Source organism: Scyliorhinus torazame, chromosome 5 (assembly GCF_047496885.1).
Source record: "Scyliorhinus torazame isolate Kashiwa2021f chromosome 5, sScyTor2.1, whole genome shotgun sequence".
In the NCBI taxonomy this organism is placed as follows: Eukaryota; Metazoa; Chordata; class Chondrichthyes; order Carcharhiniformes; family Scyliorhinidae; genus Scyliorhinus; species Scyliorhinus torazame.
The window spans coordinates 185,217,033-185,236,613 of NC_092711.1; the positions used below are offsets into that span (position 1 = coordinate 185,217,033).

Genomic DNA, 19,581 nt, shown 5'->3' on the forward strand with positions numbered 1-19,581 from the left:
GTGATTAGACTTCGTTCCAATCGCTTGGTTCGATTTCTCCAATACTGGAGCGGTTCCCTGATCGATGGGCGGTCTTGAGGTGTCCGTTAACCTCTTTTGTGTTGGCTCCTGCTGGTGCCGGGGAGTCTGGCTTGGCTTTGTTTATCCCAAATGTTTCCATTGTACCTGGGGATCGCTCATTAGTATGTAGATGGCTGTTACATTATTATGTGGATGGCTGCTTGTATCGATGCTGTCTGGGCTTTTGCAGAGTTTCATACACAGTAAACTTGCACCTGCTAGTTTCTGCCTCTGTTGGCTGAATTTCCCTGCAGCCTTTGCTGTTCTCCATTTTGCGTCGGGAGTTCGCCAACCCAGGTGGCTACAACACTCAGAAAGAAGAGGAGCAGTTTGCGCTCACAAAGCAGCAACTGTGAGAGGAACAAAGCTGGATGGAGACTGACACAGTTTGACTGGCGACTCAGCCAGAGGAATCGCGAGCATGGGTTCAACAATGCATGCAGCATTCAAAAAGAACAGCGCCCAACGTGGGGCTCGAACCCACGACCCTGAAATTAAGTACTGTAAGAAGTCTTGCAGCACCAGAGCAATATCCAACAGGTTTGTTTCAAACACTAGCTTTCGGGGCACTGCTTCTTCCTCAGGTGAATGAAGAGGTATAATTCAATTGAGAGTCCCATGCTCTACCGACTGAGCTAGCCGGGCACATGGGTAAGATCTACTTACATCTATTATTGCAGTGTCATAACTGCCTGAATGCAGCGAATGTGAATAATATTGCCTCCCAGAAACCCATTGGTCCAAACCCTTCCACTCAATTATCAATAACATAATTCATAGCTTCAGTTCATGCCTACCTCCTTCCAACTACTGTTGCCCATTTTCCTCACAAACTATTCCACGATTAAACATTTTCTTCTTTTGTGTCAGCATTTTAAAACGGGATTATCTTCAACATCCGTCAGAATTTGAATTGCAAACCTGACAGTCAAAAAAGGGAAACCAGTCACTGTATCAATAATTCCATGGTGATAATTTTCAAATTCACAACAGTCAACGTTTCATCAAATGAAGGAATTTTACGGTGAGAACGTGAGTGTCAAATTTATTTGTGGCTCACTCACGCTCATGCAGGTATTGTGTATAAGCTGTTCAGTGAGCGGGATATATTCTACCTTCATGATACTGGGCCTGGGCTCGGTGTATTGGAAAGCATGTCCCGCGTTGGAGTATCTTGTGTGCCAGGTATAAGAACATAAGAACTAAGAGCAGGAGTAGGCCACCTGACCCTTTGAGCCTGCTCCGCCATTCAATGAGATCATTGCAGATCTTTTGTGGACTCAGCTCCACTTACCCTTATCAAAAGTCACTGGAGTCCGGGAAAGTCCCAGAGGATTGGAAAATCGCTGTTGTAACCCCCCTGTTCAAGAAGGGAACAAGGAAAAAGATGGAAAATTATAGGCCAATTAGCCTAACCTCGGTTATTGGCAAGATTCTAGAATCCATTGTTAAGGATGAGATTTCTAAATTCTTGGAAGTGCAGGGTCAGATTAGGACAAGTCAGCATGGATTCAGTAAGGGGAGGTCGTGTCTGACAAACCTGTTAGAGTTCTTTGAAGAGATAACAAATAGGTTAGACCAAGGAGAGCCAATGGATGTTATCTATCTTGACTTCCAAAAGGCCTTTGATAAGGTGCCTCACGGGAGGCTGCTGAGTAAAATAAGGGCCCATGGTATTCGAGGCAAGGTACTAACATGGATTGACGATTGGCTGTCAGGCAGAAGGCAGAGAGTTGGGATAAAAGGTTCTTTTTCGGAATGGCAACCGGTGACGAGTGGTGTCCCGCAGGGTTCAGTGTTGGGGCCACAGCTGTTCTCTTTATATATTAACGATCTAGATGACGGGACTGGGGGCATTCTGGCTAAGTTTGCCGATGATACAAAGATAGGTGGAGGGGCAGGTAGTATGGAGGAGGTGGGGAGGCTGCAGAAAGATTTAGACAGTTTAGGAGAGTGGTCCAAGAAATGGCTGATGAAATTCAACGTGGGCAAGTGCGAGGTCTTGCACTTTGGAAAAAAGAATAGAGGCATGGACTATTTTCTAAACGGTGACAAAATTCATAATGCTGAAGTGCAAAGGGACTTGGGAGTCCTAGTCCAGGATTCTCTAAAGGTAAACTTGCAGGTTGAGTCCGTAATTAAGAAAGCAAATGCAATGTTGTCATTCATCTCAAGAGGCTTGGAATATAAAAGCAGGGATGTACTTCTGAAGCTTTATAAAGCATTAGTTAGGCCCCATTTAAAATACTGTGAGCAATTTTGGGACCCACACCTCAGGAAGGACATACTGGCACTGGAGCGGGTCCAGCGGAGATTCACACGGAAGATCCCAGGAATGGTAGGCCTAACATACGATGAACGTCTGAGGATCCTGGGATTATATTCATTGGAGTTTAGGAGGTTGAGGGGAGATCTAATAGAAACTTACAAGATAATGAATGGCTTAGATAGGGTGGATGTAGGGAAGTTGTTTCCATTAGCAGGGGAGACTAGGACCCGGGGGCACAGCCTTAGAATAAAAGGGAGTCACTTTAGAACAGAGATGAGGAGAAATTTCTTCAGCCAGAGAGTGGTGGGTCTGTGGAATTCATTGCCACATAGGGCGGTGGAGGCCGGGACGTTGAGTGTCTTTAAGACAGAAGTTGATAAATTCTTGATTTCTCGAGGAATTAAGGGCTATGGAGAGAGAGCGGGTAAATGGAGTTGAAATCAGCCATGATTGAATGGTGGAGTGGACTCGATGGGCCGAATGGCCTTACTTCCGCTCCTATGTCTTATGGTCTTATGGTCTTATACCCGCACGAACCCCATAACCCTTGATTCCATTATTCTTCAAGAAACTATCCTAATCTTGAAAACATTTAATGATGAGCTTCAACTGCGTCACAGGGCAGGCAATTCCATAGATTCACAATCGTTTGGGTGAAGAGGTTCCTCCTAAGCTCAGTCCTCAATCTACTTCCCCTTATTTTGAGGCTACTCCCCCCAGTTCTGCTTTCACCCGCCAGTTGAAACAACCTGCCCACATCTCCCCAATCTATTCCCTTCATAATTCTATAGATCCCCCGCATCCTTCTAAATTCCAATGAGTACAGTCCCAGTCTACTCACTCTTCCCTCGTAATCCAACCCCCTCAACTCTGGGATTAACCTAGTGAATCTCCTCTGCACACCCTCCAGCGCTAGTACGTCCTTTCTGAGGTCAGGAGACCAAAGCTCAACACACTACTCCAGGTGTGACCTCACTAACATCTTATACAGATGCAGCATAACCTCCCTAGTCTTAAATTCCATCCCTCTAGCAATGAAGGACAAAACTCCATTCGCCTTCTTAATCACCTGTTGCACCTGTAAACCAACATTTTGCGACTCATACACTAGGACACCAAAGTCCCTCTGCATAGCAGCATGTTTTAGTATTTTATCATTTAAATAATAATCCCTTTTTCTGTTATTCCAACCAAAATGGTTAACCTCACATTTGTCAACATTGTATTCCATCTGCCAGACCCTAGCCCGTTTACTTAAATTATCCAAATCCCTCTGCAGACTTCCAGTATCCTCTGCACTTTTTGCGTTGTCGCTCATCTTAGTGTCGTCCCCAACTCCAAATCATCTATGTAAACTATGAACAATTGTGGGCCCAATACCGATCCCAGACGGACACCACTAGCTACGGATTGCCAACCAGAGAAACACCTATTAATCCCCACTCTTTTCTTTCTATTAATTAATCAATCCTCTATCCATGCTACTATGCTACTACTTTACACTTAACGCCATGCATCTTTATATTATGCAGCAACCTTTGTGTGGCACCTTGTCAAAAGCTTTCTGGAAATCCAGATATACCACATCCATTGGCTCCCCATTGTCTACCGCAGTGGTAATGTCCTCAACAAATTCCACTAAATTAGCTAGGCACGATCTGCCCTTTAATAACCCATGCTGCGTCTGTCCAATGGGACAAGTTCCATCGAGATGCCTCGCTATTTCTTCCTTGATGATAGATTCCAGCTGTTATGGGCCAGAGTTAGGGGGATAGACAGGAGATTCTGTGGGAATGAGAGAGACTCGCGGTGGGTGTGTTGCCTCCCAGGTGCCAGGGTGCTTGATGTCTCGGATCGTGTTTTCGGGATCCTTAAGGGGGAGGGGGAGCAGCCCCAAGTCGTGGTACACATAGGTACTAATGACATAGGTAGGAAAAGGGATAGGGAGGTAAGGCAGGAATTCAGGGATCTAGGATGGAAACTTAGATCTAGGACAATCAGAGTTATTATCTCTGGGTTGTTACCTGTGCCACGTGATAGCGAGATGAGGAATAGGGAGAGAGAGGAGTTGAACACGTTGCTACAGGAATAGTGCAGAAGGGGGGGTTTCAGATTTTTGGATAATTGGAGCTCATTCTGGGGTCGTTGGGACCTCTAAAAACGGGATGGTCTACACCTGGACCAGAGGGGTACCAATATCCTGGGGGGGGGGGGGGGGTGGAATTTGCTAATGCTCTTCGGGAGGGTTTAAATTAGTTCAACAGTGGATTGGGAAACTGAATTGTAGCTCCAGTATACAGGAGGTTGAGAGTAGTGAAGTCATGAGTAAGGTTTCAAAGTTGCAGGAGTGTGCCGGCAGGCAGGAAGGTGGTTTAAAGTGTGTCTTCTTCAATGTCAGGAGCATCTGGAATAAGGTGGGTGAACTTGCGGCATGGGTTGGTACCTGGGACTTCGATGTTGTGGCCATTTTGGAGACATGGATAGAGCAGGGACAGGAATGGTTGTTGCAGGTTCCGGGGTTTAGATATTTCATTAACCTCAGGGAAGGTGGTAAAAGAGGGGGAGGGGTGGAATTGTTAGTCAAGGACAGTATTACGGTGGCAGAAAGGACGTTTGATGAGGACTCGTCTACTGAGGTAGTATGGGCTGAGGTTAGAAACAGGAAAGGAGAGGTCACCCTGTTAGGGGTTTTCGATAGGCTTCCGAAACGTTCCAGAGACGTAGAGGAAAGGATTGCAAAGATGGTTCTGGAAAGGAGCGAAAGCAACAGGGTAGTTGTTATGGGGGACATTAACTTTCAAAATATTGACTGGAAACGCTGTAGTTCGAGTACTTTAGATGGGTCCGTTTTTGTCCAATGTGTGCAGGAGGGTTTCGTGACACAGTATGTAGATAGGCCAACGAGAGGCGAGGCCATCTTGGATTGGTACTGGGTAATGAACCAGGACAGGTGTTAGATTTGGAGGTAGATGAGCACTTTGGTGATAGTGACCACAATTTGATTACGTTTACTTTAGTCATGGAAAGGGGTAGGTATATACCGCAGGGCAAGAGTTATATCTGGGAGGAAGGCAATTATGATGCAATGAGGCATAGACATAGACATATAATTTACAGTGCAGAAGGAGGCCATTCGGCCCATCGTTTCTGCACCGGCTCTTGGAAAGAGCACCCTACCGAAGGTCCAAACCTCCACCCTATCCCCATAACCCAGTAACCCCACCTAATCCCCATAACCCAGTAACCCCACCCTACGGGCAATTTTGGACACTATGGGCAATTTAGCATGGCCAATCCACCTAACCCGCACATCTTTGGACTGTGGGAGGAAACCGGAGAACCCGGAGGAAACCCACGCACACACGGGGAGAACGTGCAAACTCCGCACAGACTCGGCATGACTTAGGATGCATTGGATGGAGAGGAAAGCTGCAGGGGATGGGCACAATGGAAATGTGGAGCTTGTTCAAGGAACAGCTACTGCGTGTCCTTGATAAGTATATAACTGTCAGGCAGGGAGGAAGTGGTCGAGCAAGGGAACCGTGGTTTACTAAAGCAGTCGAAACACTTGTCAAGAGGAAGAAGGAGGCTTATGTAAAGATGAGACATGAAGGTTCAGTTAGGGCGCTCGAGAGTTACAAGTTAGCTAGGAGGGACCTAAAAAGAGAGCTAAGAAGAGCCAGGAGGGGACATGAGATTTCTTTGGCAGGTAGGATCAAGGAGAACCCTAAAGCTTCCTCTAGATATGTCAGGAATAAACGAATGACTAGGGTAAGAGTTGGGCCAGTCAAGGACAGTAGTGGGATGTTGTGCTTGGTGTCCGAAGAGATAGGAAAGCAGCTAAATGAATATTTTTCATCAGTATTCACACAGGAAAAAGACAATGTTGTCGAGGAGAATACTGAGATTCAGGCTACGAGACTAGAAGGGCTTGAGGTTCATAAGGACGAGGTGATAGCAATTCTGGACAGTGTGAAAATAGATAAGTCCCCTGGGCCGGATGGGATTTATCCTAGAATTCTCTGGGAAGCTAGGGAGGAGATTGCTGAGCCTTTGGCTTTGATCTTTAAGTCATCTTCATTTACAGGAATAGTGCCAGAAGACTGGAGGATAGCAAATGTTGTCCCCTTGTTCAAGAAGGGAAGTAGAGACAACCCCGGTAACTATAGACCAGTGAGCCTTACTTCTGTTGTGGGCAAAATCTTGGAAAGGTTTATAAGATATAGGATGTATAATCATCTGGAAAGGAATAATTTGATTAGAGATAGTCAACACGGATTTGTGAAGGGTAGGTCGTCTCTCACAATATTATTGAGTTCTTTGAGAAGGTGACCAAACAGGTGGATGACGGTAAAGCAGTTGATGTGGTGTATATAGATTTCAGTAAAGCGTTTGATAAGGTTCCCCATGGTAGGCTACTGCAGAAAATACGGAGGCATGGGATTCAGGGTGATTTAGAAGTTTGGATCAGAAATTAGCTAGCTGGAAGAAGACAAAGGGTGATGGTTAATGGAAAATGTTCAGACTGGAGTCCAGTTACTATGGTGTACCACAAGGATCTCTTTCGGGGCCACTGCTGTTTGTCATTTTTATAAATGACCTGGACGAGGGCGCAGAAGGATGGGTGAGTAAATTTGCAGATGACACTAAAGTCGGTGGAGTTGTGGAAAGTGCGGAAGGATGTTACAAGTTACAGAGGGACATAGATAAGCTGCAGCACTGGGTTGAGAGGTGGCAAATGGAGTTTAATGCAGAAAAGTGTGAGGTGATTCATTTTGGAAGGAATGACAGGAAGACAGAGTACTGGGCTAATGGTAAGATTATTGGCAGTGTGGATGAGCAGAGAGATCTTGATGTCCATGTACATAGATCCCTGAAAGTTGCCAACCAGGTTGAGAGGGTTGTTAAGAAGGCGTACGGTGTGTTAGATGTATTGGTAGAGGGATTGAGTTTCAGAGCCATGAGGTCATGTTGCAGCTGTACAAAACTCTAGTGTGGCCACATTTGGAGTATTGCGTGCAATTCTGGTCGCCGCATTATAGGAAGGATGTGGAAGCATTGGAAAGGGTGCAGAGGAGATTTACCAGAATGTTGCCTGGTATGGAGGGAAGAACTTATGAGGAAAGGCTGAGGGACTTGAGGCTGTTGGCGTTAGAGAGAAGAAGGTTAAGAGGTGACTTAATTGAGGCATACAAGGTGATCAGAGGATTGGATAGGGTGGACAGTGAGAACCTTTTTCCTCGGATGGTGATGTCTAGCATGAGGGGACTTAGCTTTAAATTGAGGTGAGATAGATATAAGACAGATGTCAGAGGTAGGTTCTTTACTCAGAGAGTAGTAAGGGCGTGGAATGCCCTGCCTGCAACAGTAGTGGGCTCGCCAACACTAAGGGCATTAAAATGGTCATTGGATAGACATATGGACGATAAGGGAATAGTGTAGATGGGTTTAGAGTGGTTTCACAGGTCGGCGCAACATCGAGGGTCGAAGGGCCTTTATTGTGCTGTAATGTTCTATGTTCTAACCCCAAAGTGTATCATGGAGTTCATCTGACACACAACTTTTAATAGATTATGGTATGGGGAGCACACGGCCCACTGTACAGGTGTGGTACAGCAGAAATTGAAAAGTATTTTTTAAAGCAAAACAATGTTTATTCTATGAACTCAAGTTAACCTTTTTAAAACATACAGTGAACATCTTAGCAACCATTATTTCATATACAACCCCCAAAGAATACAACACGAAGTAATCCTTTAAGCTTTCCTTTTAACGTCAATAAGACTTAAAACACCTTTTACCAGAAGCACATTAGGTTTACATTCACTACTGAGAATTCACCAAATAATCAAGAGGTAGTCTTTTGATGGCAGATAGAACAGCAGTACACCTGCTTGATCTGGCTTCAGCTCCAACACTGAAAAAGAAACTAAAACACACCCTGCAGCCTGCTCAAAAACGAAACAAAAAAACTGACAGGCAGCTCAGCTCCACCCACTCTCTGACATCACTGCAGTAGTAAACACCCATTTCTAAACACCCATTTCTTAAAGATACTCTAACATGACACACCATCTTCCCTACTACCGAAGTTAAGCCCACTGGCATATAATTACCCGCTTTCTGCCAAACTCCTTTTTTAAACAGTGGTGTCGCGTTTGCTAATTTCCAACCCGCCGGGACCACCCCAGAGTCTAGTGAATTTTTGCAAATTATCACTGGTGCATTTGCAATTTCCCTAGCCATCACTTTGAGTACTCAGTGATGCATTCCATCAGGGCCAGGAGACTTATCTACCTTTACCCCAATTAGCTTGCCTATCACTACCTCCTTAGTGATTACACTCGTCTCAAGGTCTCACCTGTCATAGCCTCATTCCCATCAGTCACTGGCATGTTTTTTGTGTCTTCCACTGTGAAGACCGACCCAAAAAAACTGTTCAGTTCCTCAGCCATTTCCTCATCTTCCATTATTAAGTCTCCCTTCTCAACCTCTAAAGGACCAATCTTTACCTTAACCACTCTTTTTGGTTTATATATTTGTAGAAACATTTACTATCTGTTTTTATATTCTGAGCAAGTTTACTCTCATAATCTCTCTTACCCTTCTGTATAGCGTTTTTAGTAGCTTTCTGTTGCCCCCGAAACATTTCCCAATTGTCTAGTCTCCAACTAATCTTTGCCACTTTGTATGCTTTTTCCTTCAATTTGATCCTCTCCCTCATTTCCTTAGATATCCACAGTCGATGTTCCCTCTTTCTACCGTCCTACCTTTTTGTTGATATAAACTTTTGCTGAGTACTGTGAAACTTGTCTCCCAGAAGCCCAAGGGTCAAAACTTTTCACTCAATTAGAAATGACATTATTCAACTTCCGAACTCAGTGCAACTGTTGTGACCCATTTTCCTCACGAATTATTCCAGGATTTTAACATTTTCTTCTTTTGTGTCAGCATTTTGAAACAAGATTATTTCTCGCAGTTGATCCTGATAAGACTAATGCTCAGGAGGAGTGCCAAATATTCTCCCCTCATCTTGTAAAGTGTTTTTTTTAATGGTTTGCATCTTGTTACGAATGCGAAGTATCTTACCCCCCAGAAGCCCATAGGTCCAAAGGTTTCCACTCAATAATCAATAACATCATTCACAGCTTCCGAACTGAATCACACCTCCTTCAAACTATTGTCACCCGGTCTCCTCAGGAATTATTCCACGATTTTAACATTTTCTCCTTTTGTTTCAGTATGACAAACTAAATTATCTTTAACAGTCACCAGAAAGTGAATTGCAAACCTGACAGAGAAAAAATGGAAACCCGTCCTGTAACAATAATTCCATGGTGATAATTTTCACATTTGCAACAACCAACTTTTTACCAAATGAACGAATTCTACGGTGAGAGGATACTGAAAGTTAGTGTCAAATTTATTTGTGACCCACTCACTCTCACTCAGGTTTGAATAAGCTGCTCGGAGGTTCAGTGAGCGGAATATATTCCGCCGTCGTGATCGTGGGCCTGTGCTAGGTGTATTTGGAGGCTTGTCCCGCGTTGGAGTATTTTGTGTCCCAGGGAGGAGCAGTAACCCGCTGATTGAAGCTGCAGTTGGCGCGCTCTGCTTCCAGCGGATGATTGGACATTGCAGAGGTGGAATATTGCTGCTATTCTGATTTTCTCTGTCACACAGTGCAGACGAGGACGAGGGATTCATTGAGGTGTTCATTCGAACTGAACCAAACTCTGTTCAGTTTTCAAAACTGTTCAATGATTCTTACGTCGTGCAATTTGCAAACAGTCAGTTACTATTGTGTGAACTGACTGTAACACAGTGCAACTGATACAGTTTTTGCGATTTGTTCTTTGTTACAATGTCCCAAATTCTATTCTGCAAAAGGGAGACTAACAAAACGGAAAAAGTAGGAGCAAACAGCGTCCCTGCGTGGTTTTGAACCACCAACCTTTCGATTAATATCCGAAGGCGCTAACCAGTTTCGCCAGAGACTCGAATATAAGCTGCGCTCAAGCTATCGTAAACGAGCGTGTCAGTGACTGATAGTGCCACATCGCCACTCGCGGAATGACAATTGTTCCCATCAGGTTTCCTTTTCCAAAATAAATAGTGGGATAGTCATTTTAGACACATGGGTTCATTCTGATCCCACCCACTGCAGCCACATGTATGCCAGTGGGCAAAAGCTCTCGTGCAACCGCTGCCAGTCCAACCAGTCCAAAGATGTGCAGGTTAGGTGGATTGGCCATGATAAGTTGCCCTTAGTGTCCAAAATTGCCCTTAGTGTTGGGTGGGGTTACTGGGTTATGGGGATAGCGTGGAGGTGTTGACCTTGGGTAGGGTGCTCTTTCCAAGAGCCGGTGCACACTCGATGGGCCGAATGGCCTCCTTCTGCACTGTAGATTCTATGATAATCCATTTGGGGACTTTATGATGCCCCATCTCATTGCTCAGACTTTGAATTGCAAACCTGACCGACAAAAAAGCGAATCCACAGAGGAGTAGAGTGGCAGGCACTGTCGGAGGTCGTGTCCCATGTTTGAGATTTAAACCTGAGGTCCAACTGACGTGTAGGTGTCACTGTTTTGCAGGGAGAAGGGGACCGTGTCGTATCCAACATCTGTCCCTCCAACAAGCTCACAGGAACAGATACTCCTCTCGTTATAGTGGTGCAGTTTGTGGAAGTTGCTCCGTTTCTAACAACAGTGAATGCACTTCCTATGTGCGTGATTCTCAACCCCTGAGCACAACGATGCATGCAGTGTAGAGAGATTGTTCACGCATGTTGTCCCTGACTTCGAATTCAAAAAGAAGCATGGAAACCATTTCAAATGGACTTCCTTGTCTGAAAAGCACTTGGGATGGCGGTGGTGCTGGAAGGCAGAGTATAAATTCGAAGATTGCATTCTTTCTAATTCCACAACCCGGGTTATTGATCTCTCTGCTCAGGGTAAGAGGTGCTTCATAACCATTCTATCCCTGTGCCTCATCGTTGTATACACTTCAATCAAATTCCCTCTTGGTTTCCTATACAATAATTTCTCGCAGCTCATCCTAATATGACTATTGCTCAGGAGGACAGCTAAGAATTTTCCACTCATCTTTTAACGTTTTTTTTATTTCTGTTTGCATCTTGTTCTGCGGGCATCCATCGCGATCAGGCAGTTGCCATTGTCGTACCGTGACTCTGAGCAGATATTTCGTTTAGGGGCTTGAGTAGAGCTTGTCATTTTTAAAGGGCGGTAATGCATTGTCCATGAAGGGGAATCAAACAAACTCGCCTCGCACTCGGAAAGAAGAGCTTTATGCTCTCACAAAGCAAGAACTGTGAGATGACCGAAGCTGTATGGAAAAAGGCACAGTTTGAGCGTCGACTCAGCCGGAAGAATCGCGAGCATGGGTTCAACTATGCAAGCAGCATTAACTGGGACTGCACCCAACGTGGTGCGCGAACCAACGACCCTGAAATTGAGAAACTCGTGCTTTACCGACTGAGCTAGCCGGGAACATGGAAATTTGTCAAACTACATCTAATATCGCAGTGACATAACTGGCTGATTGCAGCGAATGCGAAGAAACTTGCCTCCCAGAAGCCCATGGGTTCAAACCTCTCCACTCAATTATCAATAACATTATTCACAGCTGCCGAACTAATGCGCACCTCCTTGAAACTATTGTGACCCAGTTTCCACACGAATTATTCCCCGTGTTTAACATTTTCTCGTTTTGTGTCAGCATTTTCAAACGAAACTATCTTTAACAGTCGCCAGAAAGTGAATTGCAACCCTGACAGAGAAAAAAGTTAAACCCGTTCTGTACCAATAATTCCATGGGGATAATTTTACGGTGAGAAGATATAGAATGTTAGTGTCAAATTTATTGCTGGCCTAGTTACACTCACTCAGGTTCGAATGAGCAGCTCAGAGGTTCAGTGAGTGGGCTGTATTAGACCGTCGTGATCGTGGGCCTGTGCTCAGTGTAATGGGAGGCTTGTCCCGGGTTGTAGTATCTTGTGTCCCAGGGATGAGCAGTAACCCGCTGATTGAAGCTGCAGTTGGCACGCTCTGATTCCAGCGGATGAATGGACATTACAGAGGTGGAATATTGCTGCTATTCTGATTTTCCCAGTCACACAGTGCAGTGGAGTACCAGGGATTTATTAAGATGTTCATTCTAACTGAACCAAACTCTGTTCAGTTGTCAAAACTGTTCAGTGTGGTCTGATTCCTGTGTCGTGCAATTTGCAATTTGTTGTCAAACAATCAGTTACTTCTGTGTGAACTCACTGTAACACAGTGCAGCTGATACAGTTTTTGCGATTGGTTCTTAGTTACAATGTCCCAAATGCTGTTCTGGAAAAGGGAGACAAGCAAAAAGGAAAGTAGGAGCAAACCACGTCCCTGGGTGGTCTTGAACCAGCAACCTTTCGGTTAACAGCCGAACGCGCTAACCAATTGCGCCACAGAGACTTGGACATGAGCGCTCCTCAAGCTAGCTTAAACGAGGGTGTCAGTCACTGATAGCTTCACATTCCGACTCGCGGAATGACATTTATTTCCATCAGGTTTCTTTTTCCAAAATAAATAGTGGGGCAGACATTTTGGACACATGGGTTCAGTCTGATCATTCCCACTGCAGAGGCATGTATGCCAGCGGGCACAAGCTCTCCTGCAACCGCTGCCATCCATTTGGGGACTTTATGATGTCCCATCACATTGCTCAGCCATTGAATTGCAAATCTGAGAGACAAAGAATGGAATCCACAGAGAAGTAGATTGGTAGGCACTGGCGGAGGTGGTGCCCCATGTTTGAGATTTTAATCTGTGGTCCCACTGCCCTGTAGGTGTCACTGTTTTGCAGGGAGCAGGGAACCGTGTCCTATCCAACTTCTGTCCCTCGAACACGATAGCAAGAATAGATTCTCTCCTCATTATAGTGGTGCAGTTTGTGGAAGCTGTTCCGTTTCTTGCGACAGTGAATGCACTTCCTATCTGCCTGGTTCTCACCCCCAGAGCACAACAATGTATGCAGTGTAGAAAGATTGGTCACGCTAAGTTGCCCCAAATTTCGCATTTTAAAAGAGGCATGGAAACAATTTCAAATGGACTTCCATGTCTGAAAAGCACTTTCGGGTGGCGGTGGTGCTGGAAGGCTGTGTATAATTCGAAGATTTCATTCTTTCTCATTTCCAAACCCGGTTTATTGATCCGTCTGCTCATGGTATGATGTCCTTGATAGCCATTCAATCCCTGTTCCTCATAGTTGTATACACTTCAAACAAATCTCCACTTGGTTTCCTGCAGAATAATTTCTCGTAGCTCATCCTGATATGACTATTGTCCAGCAGGACAGCCAAATATTCTCCACTCATCGTTTAACTTTTTTTTATTTCGGTTTGCATCTTGTTACGCACCCATTCATCGCGATCAGGCCGTTGCCATTGTCGTTCCGTGACTCTGAGCAGATTTTTCGTTCAGGGGCCTGAGAGGAGCTTGTCATGTTTAAAGTGCGGTAATTCATTGTACATGAGGGGGATCAAACAAACTAGCCTCACACTCGGAAAGAAGAGCTTTATGCGCTCACAAAGCAGCAACTGTGAGATGAACAAAGCTGTATGGTAAAAGGCACAGTTTGAGCGGCGACTCAGCCGGGGGAATCGCGAGCATGGGTTTAACAAGCAGCATTAAAATGGACCTGCGCCCAACGTGGTGCTCGAACACACGACCCTGAAATTAAGAGACTCATGTTCTACCGAGTGAACCAGCCAGAAACACTAAGGAGTTCAAATTACATCAAACATCGCAGTCACATAATTGGCTGATTGCAGCGAATGTGAAGAAACATACCTCCCAGAAGCCCATGGGTTCAAACCTCTCCACTCAATTATCAATAACATTATTCACAGCTTCCGAACCAAAGCGCACCTCCTTGAAACTATTGTGACCCAGTTTCCACACGAATTATTCCCCGAGTTTAACATTTTCTCGTTTTGTGCCAGCATTTTCAAACGAAACTATCTTTAACAGTCGCCAGAAAGTGAATTGCAATCCTGACAGAGAAAAACGTTAAACCCGTTCTGTACCGATAATTCCAAGGGGATAATTTTCAGATTTAGAGAAGTGGACTTTCTGCAAAATGAAAGAATTCAACGGTGAGAAATTATAGAATTTGAGTGTCAAATTTATTGGTACGAAGTCTTACAACACCAGGTTAAAGTCCAACAGGTTTGTTTCGATGTCACTAGCTTTCGGAGCGCTGCTCCTTCCTCACCTGAGGAAGGAGTAGCGCTCCGAAAGCTAGTGACATCGAAACAAACCTGTTGGACTTTAACCTGGTGTTGTAAGACTTCGTACTGTGCTCACCCCAGTCCAACGCCGACATCTCCACATCAAATTTATTGGTGGCCTAGTTACACTCACTCAGGTTCGAATGAGCAGATCGGAGGTTCAGTGAGTGGGCTGTATTAGACCGTCGTGATCGTGGGCCTGTGCTCAGTGTAATGTGATGCTTGTCCCGGATTGTCGTATGTTGTGTCCCAGGGATGAGCAGTAGCCCACTGATTGAAGCTGCAGTTGGCACGCTCTGATTCCAGCGGATGAATGGACATTACAGAGGCGGAATATTGCTGCTATTCTGATTTTCCCAGTCACACAGTGCAGTGGAGGACGAGGGATCTATTGAGTTGTTCATTCTAACTGAACCAAACTCTGTTCAGTTGTCAAAACTGTTCAATGTGGTCTGATTCCTGTGTCGTGCAATTTGCAATTTGTTGTCAAACAATCAGTTACTTCTGTGTGAACTCACTGTAACACAGTGCAGCTGATACAGTTTTTGTGATTGGTTCTTAGTTACAATGTCCCAAATGCTGTTCTGGAAAAGGGAGACAAGCAAAAAGAAAAATAGGAGCAAACAACGCCCCTGGCTGGTCTCGAACCACTAACCTTTCGGTTAACAGTCGAACGCGCTAACCAATTGCGCCACAGACACTTGGACAGGAGCGCTCCTCAAGCTAACTTAAACGAGGGTGTCAGTCACTGATAGCTTCACATTCCGACTCGCGGAATGACAATTATTTCCATCAGGTTTCTTTTTACAAAATAAATAGTGGGGCAGACATTTTGGACACATGGGTTCAGTCTGACCATTCCCACTGCAGAGGCATGTATGCCAGCGGGCACAAGCTCTCCTGCAACCGCTGCCATCCATTTGGGGTCTTTATGATGTCCCACCTCATTGCTCAGCCATTGAATTGCAAATCTGAGAGACAAAGAATGGAATCCACAGAGAAGTAGATTGGCAGGCACTGGCGGAGGTGGTCCCCCATGTTTGAGATTTTAATCTGTGGTCCCACTGCCCTGTAGGTGTCACTGTTTTGCAGGGAGCAGGGAACCGTATCCTATCCAACTTCTGTCCCTCGAACACGATAGCAAGAATAGATTCTCTCCTCATTGTAGTGGTGCAGTTTGTGGAAGCTGTTCCGTTTCTTGCGACAGTGAATGCACTTCCTATCTGCGTGGTTCTCACCCCCAGAGCACAACAATGTATGCAGTGTAGAAAGATTGGTAACGCTAAGTTGCCCCAAATTTCGCATTTTAAAAGAAGCATGGAAACAATTTCAAATGGACTTCCATGTCTGAAAAGCACTTTGGGGTGGCGGTGTTGCTGGAAGGCGGTGTATTAATTCGAAGATTTCATTCTTTCTCACTTCCAAACCCGGTTTATTGACCCCACTGCTCAGGGTATGATGTCCTTGAAGCCATAAAATCCATGTTCCTCGTAGTTGAAAACACTTCAAACAAATCTCCCCTTGGTTTCCTGCAGAATAATTTCTCGTAGCTCATCCTGATATGACTATTGCCCAGCAGGACAGCCATATATTCTCCACTCATCGTTTAACTTTTTTTTATTTCGGTTTGCATCTTGTTACGCGCCCATCCATCGCGATCAGGCCGTTGCCATTGTCGTTCCGTGACTCTGAGCAGATTTTTCGTTCAGGGGCCTGAGAGGAGCTTGTCATGTTTAAAGTGCGGTAATTCATTGTACATGAGGGGGATCAAACAAACTAGCCTCACACTCGGAAAGAAGAAGAGCTTTATGCGCTCACAAAGCAGCAACTGTGAGATGAACAAAGCTGTATGGTAAAAGACACAGTTTGAGCGGCGACTCAGCCGGGGGAATCGCGAGCATGGGTTCAACAAGTAGCATTAAAATGGACCTGCGCCCAACGTGGTGCTCGAACACACGACCCTGAAATTAAGAGACTCATGTTCTACCGAGTGAGCGAGCCGGAAACATTAAGGATTTCAAATTACATCAAACATCGCAGTGACATAACTGGCTGATTGCAGCGAATGTGAAGAAACATGCCTCCCAGAAGCCAATGGGTTCAAACCTCTCCACTCAATTATCAATAACATTATTCACAGCTTCCGAACCAAAGCTCATCTCCTTGAAACTATTGTGACCCAGTTTCCACACGAATTATTCCACGTGTTTAACATTTTCTCGTTTTGTGTCAGCATTTTCAGACGAAACTATCTTTAACAGTCGCCAGAAAGTGAATTGCAATCCTGACAGAGAAAAAAGTTGAACCCGTTCTGTACCAATAATTCCATGGGGATAATATTCAGATTTACAGCAGTGTTCTTTTTCCGAAATGAAAGAATTTTACGGTGAGAAGATATAGAATGTTAGTGTCAAATTTATTGCTGGCCTAGTTACACTCACTCAGGTTCGAATGAGCAGCTCAGAGGTTCAGTGAGTTGGCTGTATTAGACCGTCCTGATCGTGGGCCTGTGCTCAGTGTAATGGGATGCTTGTCCCGGATTGCCGTATGTTGTGTCCCAGGGATGAGCAGTAGCCCACTGTTTGAAGCTGCAGTTGGCACGCTCTGATTCCAGCGGATGAATGGACATTACAGAGGCGGAATATTGCTGCTATTCTGATTTTCCCAGTCACACAGTGCAGTGGAGGACGAGGGATCTATTGAGTTGTTCATTCTAACTGAACCAAACTCTGTTCAGTTGTCAAAACTGTTCAATGTTGTCTGATTCCTGTGTCGTGCAATTTGCAATTTGTTGTCAAACAATCAGTTACTTCTGTGTGAACTCACTGTAACACAGTGCAGCTGATACAGTTTTTGCGACTGGTTCTTAGTTACAATGTCCCAAATGCTGTTCTGGAAAAGGGAGACAAGCAAAAAGAAAAGTAGGAGCAAACCACGTCCCTGGGTGGTCTCGGACCAGCAACTTTTCGGTTAACACCCGAACGCGCTAACCAATTGCGCCACAGAGACTTGGACATGAGCACTCCTCAAGCTAGCTTAAACGAGGGTGTCAGTCACTGATAGCTTCACATTCCGACTCGCCGAATGACAAGTAGAACATAGAACAATACAGCACAGTACAGGCCCTTCGGCCCACGATGTTGCACCGAAACAAAAGCCATCTAACCTACACTATGCCATTATCATCCATATTTTTATCCAATAAACTTTTAAATGCCCTCAATGTTGGCGAGTTCACTACTGTAGCAGGTAGTGCATTCCACGGCCTCACTACTCTTTGCGTAAAGAACCTACCTCTGACCTCTGTCCTATATCTATTACCCCTCAGTATAAAGTTATGTCCCCTCGTGCCAGCCATATCCATCCGCGGGAGAAGGCTCTCACTGTCCACCCTATCCAACCCCCTGATCATTTTGTATGGCTCTATTAAGTCTCCTCTTAACCTTCTTCCCTCCAACGAAAACAACCTCAAGTCCATCAGCCTTTCCTCATAAGATTTTCCCTCCATACCAGGCAACATCCTGGTAAATCTCCTCTGCACCCGCTCCAAAGCCTCCACGTCCTTCCTATAATGCGGTGACCAGAACTGTACGCAATACTCCAAATGCGGCCGTACCAGAGTTCTGTACAGCTGCAACATGACCTCCCGACACCGGAACTCAATCCCTCTACCAATAAAGGCCAACACTCCATAGGCCTTCTTCACAACCCTATCAACCTGGGTGGCAACTTTCAGGGATCTATGTACATGGACACCTAGATCCCTCTGCTCATCCACACTTTCAAGAACTTTACCATTAGCCAAATATGCTGCATTCCTGTTATTCCTTCCAAAGTGAATCACCTCACACTTCTCTACATTAAACTCCATTTGCCACCTCTCAGCCCAGCTCTGCAGCTTATCTATATCCCTCTGTAACCTGCTACATCCTTCCACACTATCGACAACACCACCGACTTTAGTATCGTCTGCAAATGTACTCACCCACCCTTCTGCGCCTTCCTCTAGGTCATTGATAAAAATGACAAACAGCAACGGCCCCAGAACAGATCCTTGTGGTACTCCACTTGTGACTGTACTCCATTCTGAGCATTTCCCATCAACCACCATCCTCTGTCTTCTTTCAGCTAGCCAATTTCTGATCCACATCTCTAAATCACCCTCAATCCCCAGCCTCCGTATTTTTTGCAATAGCCTACCGTGGGGAACCTTATCAAACGCTTTGCTGAAATCCATATACACCACATCAACTGCTCTACCCTCGTCTACCTGTTCAGTCACCTTCTCAAAGAACTCAATAAGGTTTGTGAGGCATGACCTACCCTTCACAAAGCCATGCTGACTATCCCTGATCATATTATTCCTATCTAGATGATTATAAATCTTGTCTCTTATAATCCCCTCCAAGACTTTACCCACTACAGACGTGAGGCTCACCGGTCTATAGTTGCCGGGGTTGTCTCTGCTCCCCTTTTTGAACAAAGGGACCACATTTGCTGTCCTCCAGTCCTCTGGCACTATTCCTGTAGCCATTGATGACATAAAAATCAAAGCCAAAGGGCCAGCAATCTCTTCCCTGGCCTCCCAGAGAATCCGAGGATAAATCCCATCAGGTCCCGGGGACTTATCTATTTTCAGCCTGTCCAGAATTGCCAACACCTCTTCCCTACGTACCTCAATGCCATCTATTCTATTAGCCTGGGGCTCAGCATTCTCCTCCACAACATTATCTTTTTCCTGAGTGAATACTGACGAAAAATATTCATTTAGTATCTCGCCTATCTCTTCAGACTCCACACACAATTTCCCATCCCTGTCCTTGACTGGTCCTACTCTTTCCCGAGTCATTCGCTTATTCCTGACATACCTATAGAAAGCTTTTGGGTTTTCCTTGATCCTTCCTGCCAAATACTTCTCATGTCCCCTCCTTGCTCGTCTTAGCTCTCTCTTTAGATCCTT

The 19,581-nt window shown here is 45.1% G+C and overlaps 2 non-coding genes across 2 annotated transcripts; both read right to left on the reverse strand.

The window, feature by feature from the left end:
• Positions 1–519: 519 nt before the first annotated feature.
• On the reverse strand, positions 520–705 carry trnae-cuc (transfer RNA glutamic acid (anticodon CUC)). The gene is made up of 2 exons: positions 669–705; positions 520–555 (listed from the first exon to the last, which is right to left on the reverse strand). It is a non-coding gene; the product is annotated as a tRNA-Glu (tRNA).
• Positions 706–12,730: 12,025 nt separating this feature from the next.
• Positions 12,731–12,804, reverse strand: trnan-guu (transfer RNA asparagine (anticodon GUU)). The gene has a single exon. It is a non-coding gene; the product is annotated as a tRNA-Asn (tRNA).
• Positions 12,805–19,581: the final 6,777 nt, after the last annotated feature.